Below are 7712 nucleotides of genomic sequence, written 5' to 3'. Positions count from 1 at the left end.
TAGGATAGGATTAACAGAGAAGGATGGAGTCTCCCTTTCAGCTTTCTTTTTTGTGGCTTAAGTTCAGTTCTTTTAATCTTATCTGCCTCATTCCCCACTGACCCCCCCCTCCATATCTCCTGCTCTTTAGCAACCCAGTTCAGAATTGCACACAGGACTCTGACATAAGTCTGGGCAGGGTTGGCTATAACAGGAAAATTACTTCACGATCTTTTCATAATAGTGTTGCAGCTCTGACTCATGGTCAGTCTAAGGTCAGCACTATAGTGCCCTTTGACAATTCAGACTGTGGGATCATAGATTTAGAGCTGAAGAGACTTGTGAGGTCATCTGGTCCAACCCTCCTCATTTTATACAAATTAGGAAACTGGAGGCCAGAAGGCTAAGTGATTTGCCCAGGATCACAGAGCCAGTAAATAACAGAGCAGGAAGGGGAACCTAGCTCCCCTGGCTTCAAAAACAACACACTTTTTACTCTACCATGTAGTGTTGTCTGGCCCAGTTCAGGGGTTTGACCCAAACATAACTGAACATTGAGCAAAGAAATAATGTGGTGTAATTTGGGCTTTGAGGAGGGTGCCGTAGGGCATGGGGCACTAGGCTTGGCATCAGGAAGATCTGAGTTCAAATCTGGTCTCAGATACTTATTAGCTGTGTGATCTTGGTCAAATCACCTAACTTCTGTTTGCCTCAATTTCCTTATCTGTAAAATGGGGGTTATAATAGCACCTACCTGTTGGGTTGTTGAGGATCAAATGAAGTAATAACTTAGTACAGTGACTATCCCACAATAGGCACTATATAAATGTTATGATGACGATGACGATGATGATGATGATGATTTCCCCCAACCAGTCCTGATATGCCATGAACTCTGGTTGCCACCTTCTTAACACTCTCCAGTTTATCAATGTGCTTCTTAAACCCTGGTACCCAGACCTGAACATGATACTATAGGTGGGGTTTGATGAGGGCAGAGTACAGTAGGACCGTAGGAGTGAAATGCACCCCAAGATTACATTATACCTTTTTTGGTGGCCATGTCACAATAACAGAAGCATATCATAGCTGTAAAGATGAAGAAAACCCAAGCCGTGCCTTACTTTGCCAAGAGATCTGAACTTGTCACTTGATTAGAAAGTGGAGATCAGAGGTGAATGTAAAGATGTCCCACAGACCTGGAGAACTGTCTTTACCTCCCAGGGCAGTATAATGGGTATGATCAGTCAATTAGAATTTATCAGCTGCCTACTATGTGCCAGGCACTGTGCTAAACTTTGGGGATACAAAGAAAAGCAAAAGATAATTCCTGCCTCTAGGAGGTCAAAATACAATGGGGATCAATGTCCTATGGTATAATGGCAAGCAAAGTAGAATCTTTTGCTGTTTTTGTTTTAGTATAATCAAGTGCCTCTGATTGAATCTTGCCTTTATCAACCAAGAGTCTTTACTAGGAGTAAAGTACAGAACTAGAAACAGTATAGGTATTTGTATTGTTAATTATTTTAATGTGATTAAAGATCATACCCAACCATTAATGGGTCTTTGTAGGAAGGTCTATACCTTTCGTTAATGAGGCACTGGTTCTCAAGGGTTGTGATGCCCTCTGACTAAAAAAAAATGTATAAATACTCTGAGCATCTGGTTTTACTTTGGGGTTTACTGACTAGAAGTGTTTGTTTGGCCAGAGGAGACTCTGGGAAGCCACTAAGGAAACCCCCGGCTTTGAAGACCCAGATGTTGGTGCTTCCCTGTCTAGTAACTATGGTCAGAGAGTTAGATCTGTTTGTTGATCTACAATGTATGTATTGCTTATGTCAGACATTGGAAAGCATGTCTGTTTATTTTCATTTCTCTGTATTTTCTCTGAAGTTTAAGGTGCTGATTTTTTCCCCTGAACTAAGTGATTAGAGTGCTTGTTGACCCCTCAAAAGGTGGCTTTCCTTTTATAAAAGCAGATCTAAGAACCTGTGATAGCAGGCTCCCCCTGTGTATGTCAGGGTGCTTACTGTTACAAATGAAGGTCAAAGTCCAAGGGAGAAGATTACACACAAAAACTACATACATATGACAAATACAAAGGATAAATTAGAGGTTGTCTGGAAGAGAAGGTATAAAGATTAAGGACTAGAAAATTCTTCTAAAGCGATGGATTATTGTTTTATATTTTAAGCATTGTTAATGCACTTTGATGATGAGTGGTTTTTATTTTAAGAATTTTCCTTGTGTGGTAGAATTGTCTGAAACTTGGTATCTACAAGTATATCTTTTCTAGAAAGAATATAGGTTTTGTTTTGGTTTCTTTTAGAGGCCACTGGGTCCTTATAATTTCTCTTTTAGGGGAAACCCTACACGTGAACCATCCTTGGCTTTAAAGAGTTGGGGCACAATAAGCCAGTATTCATGAGAAGAGCCTAACTTTTCTCTCTTTGGGGTCAGGTTCACCCAGGACTGAATCTAGCTCTACTCGAGTCCAGAACTGACTTTCCTCTTATGGGAAGGTGCCTCTTGGTGCCCTGAGTGACAATGAATCATTGACTCACAGAAAGGAAACTGTGGTAGGCTTAGGAAAACACCCGGCCTGCATCAAGGCTGGATAAAAGAATGAGAAGAAAGGAGGCTGGCTAGTCATCAGGAGTAAGAAAAATTTCCTAACTGGGAGAAAAATATGCCCAGAGTTGGGCGGCTGGAATGAAATGGGAGAAGAAGGGAAAGTGAGAACAAAGGTCCAGGGAGTAAAAGAAGAGGGAGGTGTCAAAATAGTCATTCCTGTCCTGACTTGGAGGGCTCCCAAATTAAAGCCTACAGAATTTGTTGGGCTAAGGTAATAGGGCAGCCCAACCCCTGAGGTTGGGAGATGGGGAAAAGAGGGCCAGGCAGAATTTTCATTAGTTGCAAATATATGACCCCCAACCAAGGAAATTCATTAGCAAACTCATTACATCAGCCCGCTTTACCCTTCCCCAACCAATTAAAACAACCTTTGCTTGAACGGAGGCCTCCAGGTTTAGGGCAGCTTGCTAGGATGACGTGTTTATATTTTTCAGGGATGTGTGAAAAGCAATGTAACATGCTTAGTCAATATTAGCATAGCACAAACTGGTGGAGAGAATCGAAACTTAGCCCTCCCTTTATGGAACACACTTCCTGATAGCGAACAAATCAAAGAAGGCCTGATCCACATTAAAATCTGCTCTGCTAAAATTAGCTTTCCAGTGACGCATAGGCTGGAGAAGACGGGATGAAGAAGGGATAGGGGAGAAAGCTCCAGAGAGTAGGAGGGAGTTGATGAGGGCAATCCAGATCAGTGGAGTCCCCCATGGGCTCAAAGAAATGACCTGATGTAAGCAGCCAAGAACAGAAAAGTTGACATGTAAAGGTGTGCCTCTTTCAGACTTTGATTGGCAAACTCGTACATAAAAGATCCTGGAGATCATTAAACATTAGCAGAGAGAATGAACTGGCCCCAGAAATTAAAAGCAGAGGAATTGAGATCTGGTGTCAATAAAAGTCTCCAAACTTTTTCAATTCCATACTGTTTTCAGTTAAAAAAAAAAAAACAAACTTTTGAGCATGAACTCCAAAATTATATAGATAGACATCATTGATATAGACATAGATAAATATATATAGATATGTATCTCGATAAAGATATGTATTTAGATATAAACACACTTACTGATAAATTTCATTTAAATGTACTATTGTGCAAATTAGTGTGTACATTATAAAACACAAAAAGAGAAATTAAAAAGGGGTGACAAAGATGAAATATCTGATCCCAGAATCAGCAGGGAACCATCAGACTTTCTTGAGCAGGTCAGTGACAGTTAGACATGAGAGACCTTTAGGAAAAGCAATCTGGCAGCTGTGTGAAGGATGTTTTGGAGAGGGGAAGACTTGAGACTAAGGGATAGATTAGGAAGTTATTTCAATAATTCAGGCTAGAGGTAATAAGGGTTTGAACAACAGTGGAAAGAAATTGCGTAAGAGGAGGGGAGAGATGGGAGAGATGTGGTAAAGGCAGAACTGATATAATTAGGCAACTTTTACGATATGTGGTATAAGAGGGAGCAGTAGAGGATGACACCAGCAGTACAAACTGCCAGGAGGAGCCCCAGAAAGGCATGGAATGTGATGTGTTTCTTGGTTTGCTAAACTGTTTTCCCCCTTTCTTTACAAGGGAAGGCTCACAGGCTGAGGAGAGGCCTATCAGGAATAAGTGTGACTTTTTTTTTTAAAGCATCAATAAAACTTAAAAAAAAGAAAGATCTCTGGAAACCAAAACCCTAACCTTGGTATACCTGCTACTCACATCTTAAACTCCACCACTCCATATTCATTCCTTTGACTTAAGATCGTCTCTTTTTTATATGAGACAGCTAGGCAACTCAGTGGATAGAATATTAGGTTGGGAGTTCAAATCTGACCTCGGACACTTTAGTAGTTGTATGACTCTGGTAAGCCACTAACCTCTGTTTGCATTAATTAATTAATTAATGGCAGGCTACACCAGTAACTTGGACAAGAAAATCTCATGCCCCTTCAAGCAGAGTTAGACATGACTAAAAAGCAGCAGCAAACAAAAGCTGTTGGGTAAAGGTCCTAATCAAGCACATCTCTTGGTTAATCAATTATTAACATTTTATCAATAAGCATTTCACTGAAGAGATTAGCACACAGAGGGCCAAGCCAGGGATACACCCGTGAATTGCCATGTGTGTTTGTGAAGCGCCTCAAACCCCCTGGGTTCAATTAAGCATCTTTATGAGTGTGATTCTCAGATGCACATACATAGCCCTAAGTTCTCTTCTGAGTTCTACGTAGTCTCACATCAACTGCTTGTTGGACATTACTGGATGTGTCATAGGCATCTTTTTTTTTTTGGAGGAGATTCAAGTTACAAAGCTAGTAAATTGTCTCATACGCACCTTTTTTGGTGGTGGTAGTGCGGGTGTGGAGGCGACCCAAGTTAGGTGATTTGTCCAGGGTTACACAGCCAGTAAATGTTTGAGGCTGGATTTGAACTCAGGTCCTCCTGATTTCAGGGCTAGTACTCTATCCACTGTACCACCTAGATGCCCCCTCACAGGCATCTCAAACTCAACATGTTCAAAGCAGAACTCATTATCTTTATCCCTAAATTGTGTCTTCAGTTCAACTTTTACTGTTGAAGGTACTATCATCCTCCCAGTCACTCAGGACAGTCACTTGACATTGTCCTAAACTCTTCATTCGCTCTCTCCTCCTATATTCAGTCTTTTGTTGAAACATGTCATTTCTACCTTTACATCTCTCAATTATGCCTCAACATAGCCAGTCACATAGTCACCACCTTGGAATGTGCGGGCCCTCATCATCTCACACCTGTACTATTACAATAACCTTCAGGTTGATCTCCCTGTCTCATCTCTCTCCATCTCAATTCATCCTTCAACTAGTTGTCAAAGCAGGAACAGAAGTGAGGCTGGTGACCTGCACAGCCCTCCCTCCCTCAAAACAAAGTCAAGTGCAAGTCATGTCATCATTTCTCTGATGGCATGGTCTTCTTTGGCAACGAAGGACGAACACAATCTTGTGAGTAAATGCAGCTGGCTGAATGGGGACCCAGCTAGCTGAGTAACTCACCTCTTCCTCTCCTGTCTGCCTCCCTCCCCTTCCTTCTCCTCTTCAAAGGAAGGTAAATTTGGATGCCCAAAAGATGCCCTGTTGACTTGGGAAGGACTTCCTTCCCTTCCCTTCCCTTCCCCTGTGCTGTCCTCTCCCAAAACCTTTAACCCATTGCACTCTGAAGTGGCCCTCCTAGCTTTACAGTCATTATCAATAGTAACTGTTGATGTTTTCCTCCCAGACTGATGCTCTGTCTTTTTCTTGGCCTTATTAAAAGGGTCATTCCCTGGCTACTTCTTAAACAGACCTATTCAATGAATGGCCATTGGCTCACTCCAACTGAATACCTGCAAAGACCTTGGCCTAAAGGGTCCAAGGTCTCCCAGTGCATCCTGGGTCATCTCCAGTCATCCTGATGAAAATCTGGTCACTGGATTCAGATGGCTTCTGGAAGAGAAGTGAAACTGGTTACCTGCACAGCCCTCCTTCAGTCAAAACAAAGTCAAATGCAAGTCATATCATTTTTCTGATGGCATGGTCTTCTTCAGCAATGAAGGAGAAGCACACAGTTGTCAAAGCAGTTTTCCTAAAAAACAAACAAAAAACCAAAACACGTTGGACCATGTCACTCCTCTATTCAATAAATTCCAATGACACCCTATCACCTCTCGGATCAATTACAGAACTGTCTGATTGGCACTTCAAGCCCTTCCTAGGAGGTGGCTCCCTCCTAATGTTCTAGTCATTTTATCCTTTGCTCCCCTCCACAGACATCCAGCTACATGGGCTGACTCGTTTCTTACACACAACACTCCATCTTCTGATTCTATCCCTTTTACTGGCTGTCCTCCATGACTTGAATGATCTCCATATTCCCCTTTGCTGCCTGACTTGCTGGCTTCCTTCAAAACCCAGCACACACCTCACCTTCCATGGGTGGCACACTCTCCCTCTCTTCCCCACTCGGAGATTACCTTGTAATTTCATTGTATTTATATGGATGTGCAGAAGTTCTGTAAGGGCATGAATGGAGATTCTCATCTTTCTTTGTTTGCCTACCACTTAGAACAAGACCTAGCAGTAACAGGAACTCCATAAACATTTGCTGACTCCTGCCTACACACAAAGGAGACGTCACCAGGTGTACAAAGGAACAAGCACAAAAGACAAGCTATCTCTCACTTCGAAGTTGTGCCTATAGCCAGCTAAGGAATCTGAGAAGGAACTGAGACAGGTAGTAGAAGCAATAAAAGAAGGTAGTGTCACCAAAACCAAGGTAGGTGGAGGGGCTGATCAACAGTGTCAAAAGCTGCAGAGGGGTTACAAAGGAGGAGGACTGGGAAAAGGTCATTGAGTGTAGCAGATCTTTGGAGAGAGCATTTTTAGTCACTTGGTGGAGTCAGAGGTCAGGCTGATTGAGAAATAGCTGAATGACAGAGTAGGAAAATGAGGACCCATTTATCCAGCCCAATGGGTAAATGAGGTTGGGGAAGGGAATCTAGGCCCTGGATGTTCTCAGAAAGAATAAATAAATAAGTAGGGTCATGGCCACTCATCCTTATCTATATCTCACAACTGGACCCCGATGGCTCTGGAGTAGAAAGTGAGGCTGGTGACTTTACACAGACCTCCCTCACTTATATCCGATTTACTTGCCTGTCATAGCATCACCTCTCTGATGTTATAGTCCTCTTTGAGAATGAAGGACAAACAATATATAAAGGATAAATAAATGGATAAGTTGATCAGTGAATAATAAAAAAAGGATTGCATACAGTGCAAGAGATGTCTAGGGGATAAAACTCAACCATCTCAAGAGGCATTTGTGAGGTACAAAATGAAGGTCTCTAGTCTCCCTAGATTGCCTTCTAGTCTTTTACTCTGTGTGCTCACTGGTGTTCTGCAGGTTTGGGGTCTGAGGGGATGTCTGCATTAGGTGAATGTATCTATCGTGCAAACAAAAAGTATCATGCTCTATGTATTACACGTAACATATAAAGAAACCATATGTAATATATTGTTGTTAGGAACCTTAGGGATCATTTAACCCAATACTTTCTATATAAAATCATTGAAACTCTGAGAGGTGAAGTAATTTTCCC

This window comes from Notamacropus eugenii, chromosome 6, assembly GCF_028372415.1.
Source record: "Notamacropus eugenii isolate mMacEug1 chromosome 6, mMacEug1.pri_v2, whole genome shotgun sequence".
NCBI classification, from domain to species: Eukaryota; Metazoa; Chordata; class Mammalia; order Diprotodontia; family Macropodidae; genus Notamacropus; species Notamacropus eugenii.
The sequence above is the reverse complement of the archived record's forward strand: the minus strand, read 5'-3'. Positions refer to the sequence as shown.